Source organism: Pithys albifrons, chromosome 3 (assembly GCF_047495875.1).
Source record: "Pithys albifrons albifrons isolate INPA30051 chromosome 3, PitAlb_v1, whole genome shotgun sequence".
Taxonomy (NCBI): Eukaryota; Metazoa; Chordata; class Aves; order Passeriformes; family Thamnophilidae; genus Pithys; species Pithys albifrons.
In genome coordinates this window covers 42,736,524-42,752,265 of record NC_092460.1, presented here as the reverse complement: position 1 = coordinate 42,752,265, position 15,742 = coordinate 42,736,524, and positions in this window count along the sequence as shown.

Here is a 15,742-nt window from a genome sequence, read left to right as displayed (position 1 = left end):
AGTTGAGAAAACCACACAAAGTGTTTGCCACCTTAAACATGTGCACAATATTGAAATAATGAGCATATATATTTGCTCTTGGACACAAATTGCTCTGTTTTCAGCTCTCCCTGTCAGCAGGAGGCCCCAGCCCATAATGGCTGACTTTCCTACACTGGCAATGCTTGCACTGATGTAAGTCAGGAAATTCACAGTGCAGAATATTTGTTTGTGCACTCTCAGCCTAAATATTGTAAAATATTACACCTCTACTCCTGAATGTTTTTTCTACAGCCATCAGTTTGTAAACTGTCAAAACAATTTAAATTATTTAAATAATGTCAAGTACTTGTATAGGAAAAAATACATTAAAATCTTGATTTCAATTCCTTGCATTATCCAATCATAAATGCATTTCACTCCTCTTTTCTACTTGTCTTCTTTCCATTAACTCTCAGGTTGCACAGCCTCAACAGAAATGACAGACTGGGCATGAAAACTGTTAATTGTTTTCCCTTTGTCATTATAATTTGTGGCTCTAGAAATCCAAATGGAATATTGGCATAAGTGTATTACTTCTCTCGTGATATGGCAGAACTGGGGGGTAGATGTTATTTTTACAAACAGGAGTCTGGAATTAGGAATGAATCAAACCAACTGTGTGTGTAAGTGTTCTCAGTGCTGATCCCACATCCCTGGATTGCTTTATCTGCATCAAAATACTGTTCAAACAATTGCAAATGACATGTTTTCCTGTTGATGAGATTTGGGGAAGCAGGAGAAGGGGAGGGATAGGTTGGTAATAATAACTTCAGTAGAGAGGGAGGGACAGAGGGAAGGGAGAAGAAATATGAAATAGAAGTGAAAGTGTCAATGACTTTTGGTTGAGTGTTTGATCTCTGTGGAATCCTTTGCTTAATTCTGTCAAGGATCTCATTATTTAAGTAAAAAACACCCTTGTTTATCTTTTTATCTAGGAGTAGCAATTGTTTGCTCAATAATAATTTTTTTCTCAGAAGGTACAACCTCATTCTTACCATCCTGAGATTCCACTACTTGCTTTCTGCCATCTGCATTATTTTTATCCTAATCTAAATATTTTAGGGTAATTTGAGAGGACAAGAGCAATGATAAGCATCTATTAGCCACTTACTGCATTGCTAAGGCTTGTATGGAGTGTAACAGGTTCTTAAATATTTAATATGACTTACTCTTCCCTTGAACCATTCCATTCTCTGTGAAGGCTCTCATGAAATATGGATTATGCCTGTGTGATGTTTTGCATACCCTGGTGGCTGCCTCATCTCAGTCATGTTCCACAGGCAACTTCTGTGCAAAAGAAGGAAATAAAGGTTTAGTGGAAGTTATTCTGCTCCTAACTGAGGTTCTCCTGTTTCCACAGCCACTCCAAATTCCCTGCCAAGCATTAAGATCAAGAACTGGAAGGAGCTACAAAGAGCAAACTCATTGTGACAATTTCTGTCATGAACCAAAACATGGTGAATTTAAACCCATGAAGATTCAAATCCAGCCCTTGGCTCAGCCTTTACAACTGTGTGGCGAGGAAGATTTAGCAGAGGATTCATTTTCCAAGGCAATTCCTCATCCTGTCAGGTACAGAGGGAGCAGCTGCTCGAAGGTGCTCCACTTTGCTCACATGAACCTCAACCTGACGTTCCCAGGGGAGCACAGAAAGAATTCCCTGTAGGATTTACACCTGGGGAAGCACTCGAGGCACCTCAGCAACACTTTTCCATGGCTGAGTGCAGGTGCTCTGTCCCTTGAGGGGCCTTTTATGCCAGCTCAGCTGATCTGTGACAGCTGGGACCAGCTGAGGCTTTGCCTTGCTGAGGGACTGCAGCAGACCGGCGACACATGGAATTGCTGCCTGTGGGATAAACCCCAGTCCATGGATCTCCAATTCCTCATCCCCCTCCTGCTCAGTCTTCCACCTCCCCAAGGAGTGTGTCTGACTCTTGACACCTCTGAGCAGGGGCTGAGATAAACAGGACAGATTTCCCTCCAGTTGCTTCCCCATTTTCAGGTGCTCACATGCTTCATGTAGTTAGTTTTTCTCTTTTAGCAGTGTTCAGTGGGGCCATTTCTGACTCCCAGCCACACACTGAGGGGTCCTTCTGCTTATTTTCTAATTTGCTGCCAGTGTTTTGCAGTAAGGCCAGTTGCAGAAACTGGTTTTAATGTTTAACACATCCAGGAGTTCATTGATTCAGTTGCCTGCTGCCCTGCCATGGGTTGGCAAGCACTTAAACTTTGGAAAATACTATTGTTTAAAGGTATGATTTGCTAAAAGACAAGTTTGAATATAAGTGACAAAATATTCATTAAACTTGAGGAACTTGTAATTGATCCTTTGAAGGCAGCTTTAGGGACCTGAAAGCAGGAAGTTACAATTACAGAGTATTTTGCAATATTAATGACCATGTGTTGTTTGCTGATAGCAAGAATAATAAATATCATTTGTTTACAAAAGCTGGGTGCCTTTCCAGACCTTCTGAACTGTGGGGCACTGTGATTTGCCTCCCATTTTACTGTGGTTGGTGCAATTTGGCTTGCAGTTCTGCTGCAATGAGCACCTTTATGTCAGAAGAGGAACTGAGAGCTTCCTCCTCGCCATGTGGTGGGAAGAAAACAGCACAAGTCCAAGTCTGCAGTATTTTAGCACTGAGGCATCATCAGGTAACTATTCCTCATGCAAGCTCCTGATTGCTGGTTCCACAGCTCCAGCCTGTCCTGTTCAAGCCCACTTATCCCCAGGAACTGAGTCTGCATTTTCTGTTTCCATACAGCATAGGAAGGAAGGGGTATTTCTGGATGTGCTGCATCCTGAACATGCTGAGAGGAATCAATCCTTAAAATAATCAGGAGTTCTGTCAAGTTGAGACAGCATTAAGAAGTTTCAAAGCACTTCAAGGTTCCAGGTACACCCAAGTCCTGGTGCTTGAGGAGCTGCCTCATGGGTTGAGCCACACTGGACACTGGAGGAGTTTACAAATTCAAAGACAGATTCTCTAATTGTGTTTAATACTTAGGAAGCATTAGTAACCAGCTTGTCAGTAATTTTAAAAAGGAACCATTTCAAGCTCTTATTTATGAACATATGATTTAATAAGGTTATAATAAGGATAGAATGTTATGCCAGCTCTCCTTCAACACTAGACACAACAAGGTTTGCAGGTATCAGGTTTTTGCATTGCTTTAGTGCCTTCTCTTAATTCTGTAATCCTGAATCCAAGCAGAAAAGGGTAATCAATCCACAGCAGGCCTTGGGAGAAATAAATGCAGCTCTACCTCTTTTCTTTCAGTCACTATAGCAGAGGAATTAAAGAGCTGCTCAAATGCTCAGTGCTGTCAGGAAAAAAAACCAAAACCAACCACACCTTGACAAGGTGGAAGGCTTGGAGTTTGTTTCTTTTCTGAGCAGGGATTTTTCTTCTTAGCTTAAAAAAATATTCCTTTTTTTACAACATGCAGTCCTGCACAAAGCAAGAAGTATAAGAAAATATTATCTGATTCAGACTCAGAAAAAGAGATTTTGCAGAGCTCAGGAGCCTGAGGACTACAGTGAACATTTGCAGGGTAGCATTTTTTTTTCCTCCTAATTTGTTTAATGGACATCTTGGCTGCAAGTAGTTGAAATGTGGAAAGCAGCATGAGATGAGATGAGCAGCTTGTGAGGAGATTCATCTCTCTGGCTCAAGAAAACATAACTTCCCAAAGAACAATCAGACTGCTTGTGTGATTGTACTGTAATTTTGGGGGTATCCTGATGTATTTAGTGGAGAGGGGAAGTAGGGAGTCATCCTGAGTACTCCAGATAACTGTTGTGAAAGATTTCCTTCCAGCAGTTCTAAACTGTCCCTAGTTTCCCCATCTGATCCCTGTTCCTCAACATTTTTCTCTAACAACAATGGCCATTCCAGATGGAGCTGGGAGCAATGGATTGAAGCCTCAAAAGCAGCAGCATTTTCTGAAAACCTGGGCAAGTCAGAATTTGAAATTTGAAAGCCAAAATAAGTTCGCTGTGATTTACAGTACAAACCCAAGCCAGTTCTTGCTTTTGACTGGGCCAAGCACTGTGGCTGAAATAACAGAGGAAAATGACACCACTTATTTTGGAGCCTGTACAGGAGCAAATACAAACCCATTTTTTTGTATGTTTGTCCTACCAATTAGAAATATAAAGGAATAATTCAACCTCCTAAGCCAATTTTTGCTATGGAAGGATTTAACAAAGACAGCAAGTTTTCCAGTGCTTAGTCCAGTTCATTTTGAGGGTTCCTTTGGCAGAGCATGACCTCTCACATATGTTGATAGTGGGAATTTTGCCTGATGCAATCCCATGTGTTGAATGGTTATTTCCTGATGCCAGAACAACTGTGGGTTTCTCACTTGGTTTTTGCCTATGGAATAGGAGGTATCTCCAAACTAGCTGTGTTCTGATTTCAGCAGTACTGTTTTTAGATGCTCTATTTAACTGGCTCTGCTACACTGTAATTATCCAACTGCATTGTTGATTTACTTAAAAGAGCTATGATTAGGTAAATGCCTCTGAAAAGACATTAGCATCAATTGAAGTAGGAGTAGTGAAGTCAATATTTTGTATGAAATAAATGTCACTTTTCTTGGCCAGAAAAATACTTTTACATTTATGGGAAGCAAGAACTGAAAGAATCTGGCTTGTTCAGTTATCAAGAGCACTTTCTGGAGGAGCAGCTTTTCTGGGAAGTGTCACAGAGGGGTCCCCAAGGGGGCAGGTGGCAGCCCCCACTCCCAGTACAGGACACCCACTGGCCCTGAGGATGCTCCCAGGGGTGGATCTCCCTGGATTTGGGGGACCACGCCAGGTGTGACATCCCCATGGCATCCCTGTGTCACCAGTGACCTCACTGCCTGCTTGTCCAGAGTTTTCATGGGGCCTGTGGGGAGAGAGGGCTCCCGCTGTGTAATTGTTCTTAGCTTATAGTTAATTATTGTGTCCTGAGAGCACCTTTGTTTGGGTACCAGCAAGCCAGGCCTGAGTCCTGAGTCTGCTGTGCACAATGTGCCTCTGACTTTGGTGCTGTGCAGGGACAGATCTTCCCCTGAGGAAATGTTCAGAGCATTAGAACTAAAGGAAAGCAGGCAGAAAATGTATGGAACAAGTAAGGCTGCAAATGCAGTTGGATTCTTTTTGCAATCAGCAGGACAGAACAGTGGTGTGGAACTGTTTGTCCTGATCACAAGGCACACGTGGGAGTGCAGGGAAAAGAGTGGGACTGCACTGTGAGCACTTTCTGCACTTTAAGGAGAGTTGTTCTGATGTTTGCAAGCACAACAATAGGTTTTAATTATGGACTGCTCTGTTACTGAAAGTGACATCTTCATCGTCTTTACCCTGCAAAAATACTGTTTGGTCTTTGTATCAGTAGTGACAAAAACACAATCTTTTCCTCTCAGAGGTATGATCTTTTTTTTTTTTTCCCAACTCTAATATGTTTCTAGTCTAAATAACACAAATATACACTTACTTCCAATGCTGAGTAAATAAAAATACCCTGAAACGAGTGACACTGGGCCACTTGGAATTGAGGTTAAGTGCCTTCTTCATGTGTCCCCAAGTCTGAACTAGCACATTGAAGAACAAGGTTGCAGGAATGAGAGAGCTCCCCAGCCACAGCCAACTGTGCCAGGCCACTTCTTGTGTCACTGCAGGAGGGAAATGTGGACAAGGACAACGCCTCCACCAGGTAATTGGCCAAAACACCATGGCAAAACCAAACAGTTCTCCACATTTTCTGTTCCTTTCAATTTGGTATAGAGTGAGAACATGATTAACAAGATTGACCACAATTCAAAGCATACGCATGATCCAGACCCTCACTTGGGACTTCAGGAAAATCCAGGCAGAATTTAATATTCCTGAGGGTCTTTAATAGCTCCTAATGACTCTCACTTCCTAAATCTTTGTTTTAATATTTCTACTTCTGGATAGAAAGCAATTCTGAATCCACGGGTAGATTACCCATTTCCCTGGAAATCACCTTTATTCCCTTTTCAAGGGAGTGGTACCTTCAATCGTGTTTGCTGAGTTTGTTTAGTACATGGTTTGAGCCCTGTGACATGATCTCTCCCAAGTCCTTTTTCAAGCATGGTTAATGTTCCCAGGCGTAAACCCAAACCTTCTTTTCTCTGTCATTCTAGTTCATTTGTTTTTTTCCCAGTTTGCTGAAACACTTTGGTTTGGATCAAAGACTGACTTTTTTACTTCTGTACCTTATTTTTACATTTAAGTGTGGCTGTGTCTGTTTTGATCAAATACATAATCTGGGACAATAACTCAGCATAGCTCACCACTGAACTATGATGCCCTTTTCAGGCACGTACCCTCCTTCCTTTTCTCACTTCTAGCAATCCTTTCATTTTTCCTGAAAGGACAGGCTTGCACATCCACTGTTTCACTGTCCCCAGAAGGAGAACAAGCTGAGAAAACCAGATCTCAGCAACTAAGGTAAGGGATAACACAGCTGCTCAAGGTATTAGATAGCAGAAATATGTTGTTTAGGACAGAACCACAAAGCCAGGACCATGGAATAGAATTAGGGATGTCCAACCTGAACATTCTGATTGATGGCACCAGGACCACACTGATGGCTGAGGAGGAGCAGACCTAGATCTTGAATGAGAAACCTTCCCTCAAGGTCTTTGGGAGCCTGGGCAGTAGGTAAGAAGCTGCAGCCAAACTTGGCAAAAGCCATACCACACAAACCAAATGTGTTGACTCAACACTGAGCTGCTGTGGGAGAAGGGAGAGGGGATTGCACACCTTGAACTGGGAGAAACATCTCCAAGCCAGAGCTGTCTAATGACATGTGTTCATCCCAGCCAAGAGTCTGTGGCTACTTTGCATTTGAGCTGCTTTTCACTGCCAGTAGGAATTTATTTGGAGCTTCTAGTGGCCTCTGCCTACAGAAACAATGCACCCAACCTTTCAGGGACTGTTAAAGTGTTGTCTGAAATTTAGGTTTAAATAGCAATTGGAATTAAACAAAACTTTGAATTAGAACTCAAATGAGGAAAAAAAAAGGGTAATCCTTTTGGTAAGGAGTAGAATACTTTTGTTTACTAGTTCTGCTGCTCTCTTTAGCTTCAAGTAGCTTTCATGCCAAAGCATTTTATTCAATTCCATATGAATGGCAGTAATCCATATTAAAAGGTCTCAGGCTTCTCCTTGCACATACAGAATTTCAGATGTTCAATTGCACTTCCAAGAGCAATGCCAACGTCAGGCAAACTTCCTCTGCAGTTCCTCAGCAGTTTAGCTTGGACTTGGCCACACTTCATTGTTCATTTGCAAAGCCTGGGAGAGGCCGGTTTTCACTGGTTTATCCATGGAAGTCTCCCTGCTCAAGAAGAAGAAAGTGATTATTATTTAGGGACCCTTTAACACCTTTCCTTTGGAAAGCTCCTACAGCACATTTAAGGCAGGAATGCCACACTGATCTTGGACACATGGATAGTCCTATGTCAACCGGGATAAGTCAGCTGGGCTATAAATACAGTCAAAAGTGCAACTGTGCAGAGCTCAGTGCACAATCCCTCACCCTCTCCTGAAAAGCAGCAGGACTGTGACATGTGTAGCAGAAAAGTGACTTTAATTAATGTTGTCAGATACATCTCTAATAGAGTTCAGGTACAGGAGAAGATTCAGTGCAAAACAAAAGGGGCCACAGTGGTTTGGTTCACATCTGTCTTCTTAGTAAATGCCCTCCTTTATGGAGCACAAACCACAGGAACTTTATCTTGTGTCTCCTCAGAAGGTTTGGATCTCCTGAACCACAGCATGGCTCTTCAGCAGGCAGGAATATGACATTTTATGCAGACAGAAAATTCCAGCTTATTTACTCCCCAGGGCCCTGCCTGCTGCTGCAAATGCATCGAAGTATTACAGCACAGTAAAAACACTGTTTCCCCTTCTCTGGTGTGGGACCACCTCAACAGCTGTTTGGGTTTTTCCCTCTTCTATATAGCCTTTCCTGATTATTTTTGCTTTGAACATGCAGGCAGTTGATTTTATTTCTTGACAAATATGGCACAATTTTTGGCGTCTGTAACACGGGTTTCCAGGGCATCAGAGGACTCACATTTGGTACTGGTCTCACATGTGACTGATGGTATCCAGGCAGGGAGGAGAAAACGCACAGAGACACCAGATTCCTGATGGCCTCTCCTCTCTGTTGGCCACTGGAAAACAAGCTGCACTTTGGTTTCATGTCCAGCAGCTTCCCCACTGCCAAGATCCCTGGAGAGACTGTGGGGAATCAGGCCACAAATGTCTTAACCATGTCTTCCACCATGAAACCCAGAAGGAAACACTGTGGTTTATAACAAGAAATCCAGTTTTATGAGCTCATCTTAATATACCAGAACAAGAGACACAGCCATGGTTTTGTTTATTTGCACTTATTTTAAATGCCATTTCCAGTTTTATTAGCTCATAAAAAATCAGGGTCACATAGTCTGTGGTAGAATCTGACACAGCTCCATTAAGAGCAAGAAGGCAGCTCTATTTATGCTGCTTGAGGCTCTGGGCCTTTAAACAACTGTCATGTGTCAAAGATTCTTGGAGCATACCTGGATGAGAAGAAATATAGATTTGGGATTCATGGTGTAACTCTGCATGATAATATGACTCATCTTGCTTTCATGGACCCTAATACCAGTTTATTAAAAATATATTACCGCCTACATTTTATCCCTTCTCCACTTGTCACAAGGCAATATTTCATGTGTATTGATTATATTCAAAAAGTGTCCAAGTTGTTATTTCTCCTCCTTTACTATTCCTGTATTTCACACCATGTAAGACTTGATTTGAGACATGTTTATTAAAAGTGACAGCTGGGAGCATAAGAACCTGAGCACAGTGAAGACCTTATCTACCTTGCTGGCTTGTGCTCTGGGAAGTTCTGCTTCAGGCAAGGCTGCTCCTTGAAGGATTTCATCATTTGAAAAGTCATTACACAAATGTGTCCCTGGAAACACTGGTAACAAAACTGATTAAAAAAATGTGTTGATTTTTAAGTCCTTTTCAGTCTACAGGTTTTGAACAGAAGTAATTTTGTGTGTCCATCACAGTTTGCAAATATTTTCATGCAAAATGCTCTTTTGTCTTCTAACAGTTCCTGGTTCATATCCTTCCTGTCTCTCCATATATGCTTTCCCAATCTTTGGACCCTGGTAAACAAAGGAAAGAAATAGGGGGAGAAGAACATAAATAGGTTTTTAAAGGAAGGGGATGATGACCAAAATCTGCACATTTTCTTCTCTCCTGCTACCGAAAAAGCAGAAAATTGAGATGAAGAAGATATAAACAATTTTCTCTGAGAGAGGTCTTTAGCCAATTGGTTCTAAATCACACAAACACACCTCTGTGCAGATCTGTGCATGGTGGGATGTACAGAAACGTGAATATTCCTCAGCAGAAGCCTAAAAGAGAACTGATGTGCCCGAAAGTGAGCACAGCTCCAGCTGGAGGCAGACAGACTGGTCTGAGAGGCTTTTACAGAGTACTGTACTGGAGAGGGTTTCTGTACAGGCCCTGGGGACAGAAATTGACCTTAATGACGCTGACCAGCCTCATCTGGGGACTCCACACACCCCCACAGATGCTATTTAAGCTCAGCCTTGAGCTCTTTGTTCCCATCTGAGCTGTGCTAGAGAAGTGTTCCTCCTCAGCTCCTGCTGCAGCCCCCCGTGATCTGGATCTCAACCCACGGACTCAGTTCTGGCATGACCTGGACCTGCTCCCTCCTTGTGGATGTGCAGCTGCTCCCGGGAGAGATGGGCTCATGGAGTAAGGGGTGAGTGGCATGGGGAACAGCTCACACCACCATCCCAGGGTTGGCCTGCACCAGGGTTCCACACTGAGTTGATTTGTGGAATACAGACTCTCTATCCGATAAGGTTATAGAGAGGTGGGTTTATTCCAGGCCCTGAGGCATGGAGGATGGCTCCTTTAAAAACATGCACACCTGGTCGAGTTAACAACTTGTTTATATGCAAGTAAGATGTACATATTCATTATTTCTTCATGCATAAACATTATTTTCTTAGAAAAGGCAGGGTTATTATAATGAGTTCTGAGAATTGATTTCTATCTTCTCTGCCCTGTGCACCTCCTTCTTGCGCCTGTGCCTTTCCTTCTGGGAATTAGGGGCAAGGGTCTCTGGAGGTCTTTGGGGATGAAGTTTGGAGTCTTCTTCCTGTGCTTTTTTACCTTTGGCTCAAAACTGCCCCAAACTGGATCTGTTGGCAACTATAACTGCTCTAATGGATGAATTTCTCTAATTATCCTAGGGTTTTGATATATTTTCTGATTTATCTTTGTTTCATATGGTGTCTAGTCTATTTTAGTACAAGAAATCCCTAAGGCCCCTTAGTATAGGAGCTTCAAGGACAGGTCTTACACATCTGTAACTTATGATTTTTGCCATATGCTAAGGTACTTTATATAAAGGGATTTTTATAACAACTATTAAGCAAATTCTATGATAGATGTATCGATTAATAACATTATCCATCAATAAAGATAAGTCCCTCCAATCAAAGTGGCCCACACAGGCTTTAGAGCAGTTAGTTCCTACAGGGAGGGCTGGGAAAGGGAACCAGCAGCCCAGAGGAGAGAGCTCTGGGGTGTTTGCAGCTGCACTCCAGAAATAGTGCTGTGTATCGGTCTGGGTGGTGTCTTTGGGGACTGGCCCTTAAGTAAAACATGGAATCATTAGAACTAGAATGTTTGGTTCAGCTTCCCTAGAGCTCTGGTGAGACTTGAATTAGTGGTGCTTTAAAACTCCATCTGCAGCTGTTCTCTAATGAAGCACTGGCAAAGACCTCGTGCTGTGTGTGCTCCCAGTACAGCTTATAGAGCTTCTTCTACACCTGACTTCCCTTCAGGGTAAGGCTTTCAACAGGGATTGTGGCCGGTTTTTAAACAATTTACCTAGAAATGAATGGTCAAAGGCGTTAAGGGTCGTTAACCAGGCACTTTACAGATAATGAAGCAAAGGCAATATGCAGCTTCTGCTTTTCCCCTGTAAACCCTCCAGCTGATAATACTGTGGTCTAACCAGCCTGACTTCGCTTTCTGCAACCAATTCCTACTTTTACAACGGCTGTAGAGAACCAGTCCTTGTGATGCTCCTGATCTTTCTGTGGAGTTATGTCGTGGTGAGGGTGAGCTGTGAGCTTCAACAGCCTCTGTAGATGTTAACTCGTCGCCAGAGGAAAGGAAATGGAGGATGCTCTGAAGTCTCACCTTGGAAACAAGAGGGGATGAACACCTGGGTGATGGATTTGTGAGGTGTTTTCACTGTGATAACTCCCTTCCCACACCTATTTCTACTCCAGCCAGCTCTGCTGAGTACTGACTAACCCTTAGATAGATGACTCAGAAGAGCTCATCCTGGTTCAGTGTTTCCCTGTGTAGTTATAGGGTACCAACATTGTTAATAATGTTGGTGCAATGGACAAACATTTCCCCCATTCCCCATATGTTCTGTCAGAACAAATGTTATTGCTACAAATGACATTTCTGTACCAAGTGGTACAAACGTAGCTGTTTTCTCATGCCACTGCTGTTCACTTCTACCTTCCAAATAGCTGTTTACACTACAGGAGATGAAGTGAATCCACCTGTGTTTTGCAAGTGAGGGGACCATGTGTGTGGTGGAGGTCAGCTGGAGACGCTCTGTGAGGCTGAGCAGTGAAAACAGCAGCTCTGCGCTGTCTCAGGCATGGCAGACACCAAATCTGATGGGTAGCCAAGTGCTTGTTCCAGACATTTTTCAGGAGGAGGTGCCAACGACTGTTGGAGACACTGTCAGAAAGGCAGGATGGGGAATGTTCCATCATTTGCTGTAAATGTCTGAGCACAGAGAGTGTTAAAGGAGGGGAGTGTAAAGCTGTGCTGAAATGAGCAAAAGGGTGAGGCACAGCCACATTTGGGCTGCATTGCAGGACTCTAAACTTGGTACCAAGTCCAGCTTTTCTTCTCCCCTCGTCTAGACTGAGTCCTGTTTTCACTCAGTAAGGCTATAACTGCAATTTTACCTCCTGACCCTCTCTGTTCCTACCTGACATGTGTCAAACAGGCTGCTCATCACTTACATGATCCACGAGTTGCATTTCATTTGGCTTTTGTTTTAGGGAGCTTACTGGGCCTGTGACCAGACTTTCCCTTCTAACATCTCTGTTCTTTGCCTTTGAAGAGATGGGCTAAATGATTTTTTAGCCCACTGTTTTCTTACATGGTGCAAAGTAACCTTCACAGAGCACCCAGACACTGGAGAACGTTTGAGGGGGAAAATGAGAATTTGAGGTCTCACAGGGACCCATCCCTAGTCAAAATGCAGTGCTTTAGGTTTGCCCTCAGAGGGTATATTTTGTGGGTGATTTGCAGGCTGTTCATGGTGGTTGTTGCAGTGCTGGTGTTCCTTCTGTTTCGTGGGTGCACATGCAGGGAGGGTGTCAGTCATAACCTGATGTACCTGATGCAATCACAGCCATACTGCGTTGCTATTCATACCCTGCTATGTCCTGGGATTACTTTCCTTATGAAGTATCATCATTCTGTGAGATGCAGGCAGACCACCCATTCAAAAATCACCTGAGTTTCAGCCAAGGCAGTAAAATTGAATTATTCATGAATGCTTGTCACCAGACTTGCTTTTTGGTTTTTTGGGTTTTTTTCTTTTTAAGGGAAGAAAAGAGGATAAATTCTCTTTTCTTTCTTTAGCACTCTAACTTCAGGCAGCTGGAAATCTTCCAGGGCAAATCAACAATAATCAATGCAAGGTGAATTAATGCAAGTCACAGACTAGATAATCACATGGAATTTATCAGGTACATATGGTTATCTATTGTTCAGGGATCTTTGTGATTTTTCACTGAGTTTCCAGACTGTCCTGATACAGCAATAATGAACAGAAAAATCAGCTTGAAAAGACAAAGGCATTTCTAAAGAGTTGGAGGGATTTTAAAAAAAGAAAAATGTTAACCTGCATATATTGAGTGATGCTCACTCATAAGATAGATGTAGTAATTCACTTTTAATGCAACTCTTCTGAAACTCACTGGACCTACAATTCTATATTTCAATTTATAGATGAATGACACAGGAATATCTCAGCAATAATATGGATTTGTTGTAACCATCATTTCTGTGACCCAAACCAGGATATTTAATATTTTGTGGTATAAGTCAAGGCCTTTGTTGGTGTATTTTCTAGGTGTGTTGTAGCTCAGAGTGCAGCCTGCTGAGTATGTATTTGCATAAAGGTGTCCTATTCACCATGGCCTGTGCCAAATCAAGGCCTATCACGAGTTCTATTCCCTCACAATTAAATATTACTGTGAATAAAATAGGCAATTTGTTAAATCCTTTTTCATCACTTCAGCTTCATACTGTGTTATGGCTCCTCCCTTTTAAAGCAGGATAACATTTTGCATGGGAGATGTGCCTGTCTCTAAGCTGTCCCTGACAATTTACCTACAATGATTTTGTTTTCTTTATTTCTGTGTGATTGCAGTTGTTATTCCAGCCTAGTTTACTCATTGCTTTAATTTCATGCTTATCCTTTAGGTGCTGTTGAAAGCTAATACATGATCACTGCTCTGTTGTAAAGAGGACAAGACATCTGAGATGTCTGAAGGAGTTTATAATTGAAAATAGATTGACAGCCACAGCCAATGCTTTGCATTCCAAAGAAATCCTTCCTTTGTTTTTGATTCTTTTTCTGATGGCTTCCAAATGTTTCCAGGCTGATTCCAATTTAGAGCACTGGCTCTGTGGTTCATAACTCCTCCCCAGATCATTTCTGCACTTTACACTGCCAGCCTTCTGTTCTCTGTGTGCTGATGTTCAGGTTTGTGCCTGGAGTTTGCGCTGCTGCTTCCACAGGGAGGAACAAGACATGGTACCCACACAAGTTCCATTCTCCCCTTGGCTCTCCAAGGCTGGGATTTTACAGGGTGCCCTGTCTGGTTTGTGATGTGCTGATGTCCTCAGCAGCCTCACTGGCAGGAGATCACCTCACTCACCTCAAAGACAATACATTTCTTTTCTTGTTTCTGCAAACTGAGCTGACTCAGCCCATGGCTGCAAAATCTGTATTTGATGCAGTGAAAAATAAGGGGAGGATGCAGGAAAGAGAGGAGAGACAAGGTGAGGAATAAAATGAAACTACACCTCTGAGTCCCACTGATAAAATTAACATTATTGGTAGGTTTAAAGGCAGTTGTTCTAATGATTTGCTCCTAAATCCTTGAATAGGAGACTAGGAGATGGAAAAAAACAATTAATAACAAACAACTAATGTAATTAACTATTTACTTACTTGTAACAGTGGTTTCTAGAACTCAATCTTAGGTCCAAGCTACAGGTAAACAAAACAAGGAAAGGTTACGTAAAGTGTATGTTGTTCCTTTTTGAAAGGGCTAATTATATGAAATATATATTTTATTTAGAATTTCATTCCAAAGAAGGAATGTAACCTTTTTCATATTGTAAAAACCAGTCTTTTCTTTTGGACTTCTTAAGGGTTTTGTCTCAGTAAGTATTTTGTTGCTGTTTGGATTTAATTTCCCTCAAACCTGCCTCTCTGCAGATAAGCAATCATTCCTCAGGTCATCTGTGTCCCAAGAGATGACCAGTCCAGCTCTGCACGCAGGGCAGTCTCAGTGTTTCCCTTCATGATCATATTTATTTGCTTTTCTCAGTTTGTTTTTTTTTACCTAATTTAATGACAAACAGCTCAGATGAAGAAGCATTGACTTGTGAGAGTTTGGAGGAGCCCTGCATGAGGGGATGTAGGTCTCCTAAAATATCTCCTGTTTCGTTCATCTGCAAGTCTTGCTAGGAGAGGTGTGGTAGAAAGGGGGCTGCCTCAGACTGCCTGTAAATGGAAGGGAAAGCAATCCCTGGCACATGGACAGAACTAGCAAGTGTGGCAAAAATTTAGGAATGTCACTTGCCACATGTGCCTGCTAAGTAAAGAAATGCAGCAAAGTGTTTCTGCCTTCTTAACCGTAGGGTTTTTTTAGGACAAGTATCTCCATTGTGTTTCTTCTGGTGCATTTGTGTTTTCAACCATGTGGAGTTGTTACTATTCTTTTTTGAGCAAATTAGTTATGGAGCCTGTTGCCCTCACTGTTTACTTACCTCCTTCCTTAGCAGACACAAATGCAGGTAACTGTGGAACAAACCATGATTATTTCACTGGAGTAGCATCAGAATTTCCACCCTGGCTGTAGATGGATTCAGGTCCTGTGGCCAAGCAAAATAGCCTAAGATTTTGCAGCAAGGAAGTGGATCAAGAGGCCTCTCTTTTCAAGCTCACAGCTACTTAGATAATGTCAGCAGCTTCTCCCATATAGCACAACATCCTCAGACTGGCAGAGGGAAGAAAACCAACCCTCCTGTACATTCAGCACAATTCTTTGGGAGGCTAAAAAGGTGCAAAGATTGGACACGAGTTAGGAATCCCAGCCAGGAATCTGTCTTCATCTTGTGCCCAGAATTGCCTGAAGAGCTAAAGATCTTGCTTCTTGGTGATGTTTGGCTCTTGTTTGCCCTAAAAGTGTTTCTGAGTCAGGCTGTCCCTCCCTGCTCTGTTCAGTTGGGTAAGGCTGCCTGTGCTGGTACCCACTTCCCTCCAGTTCTGTCTTTTCTCTCTTTTCTTCCTCCCTCCCCTCCAATTATTGTTCC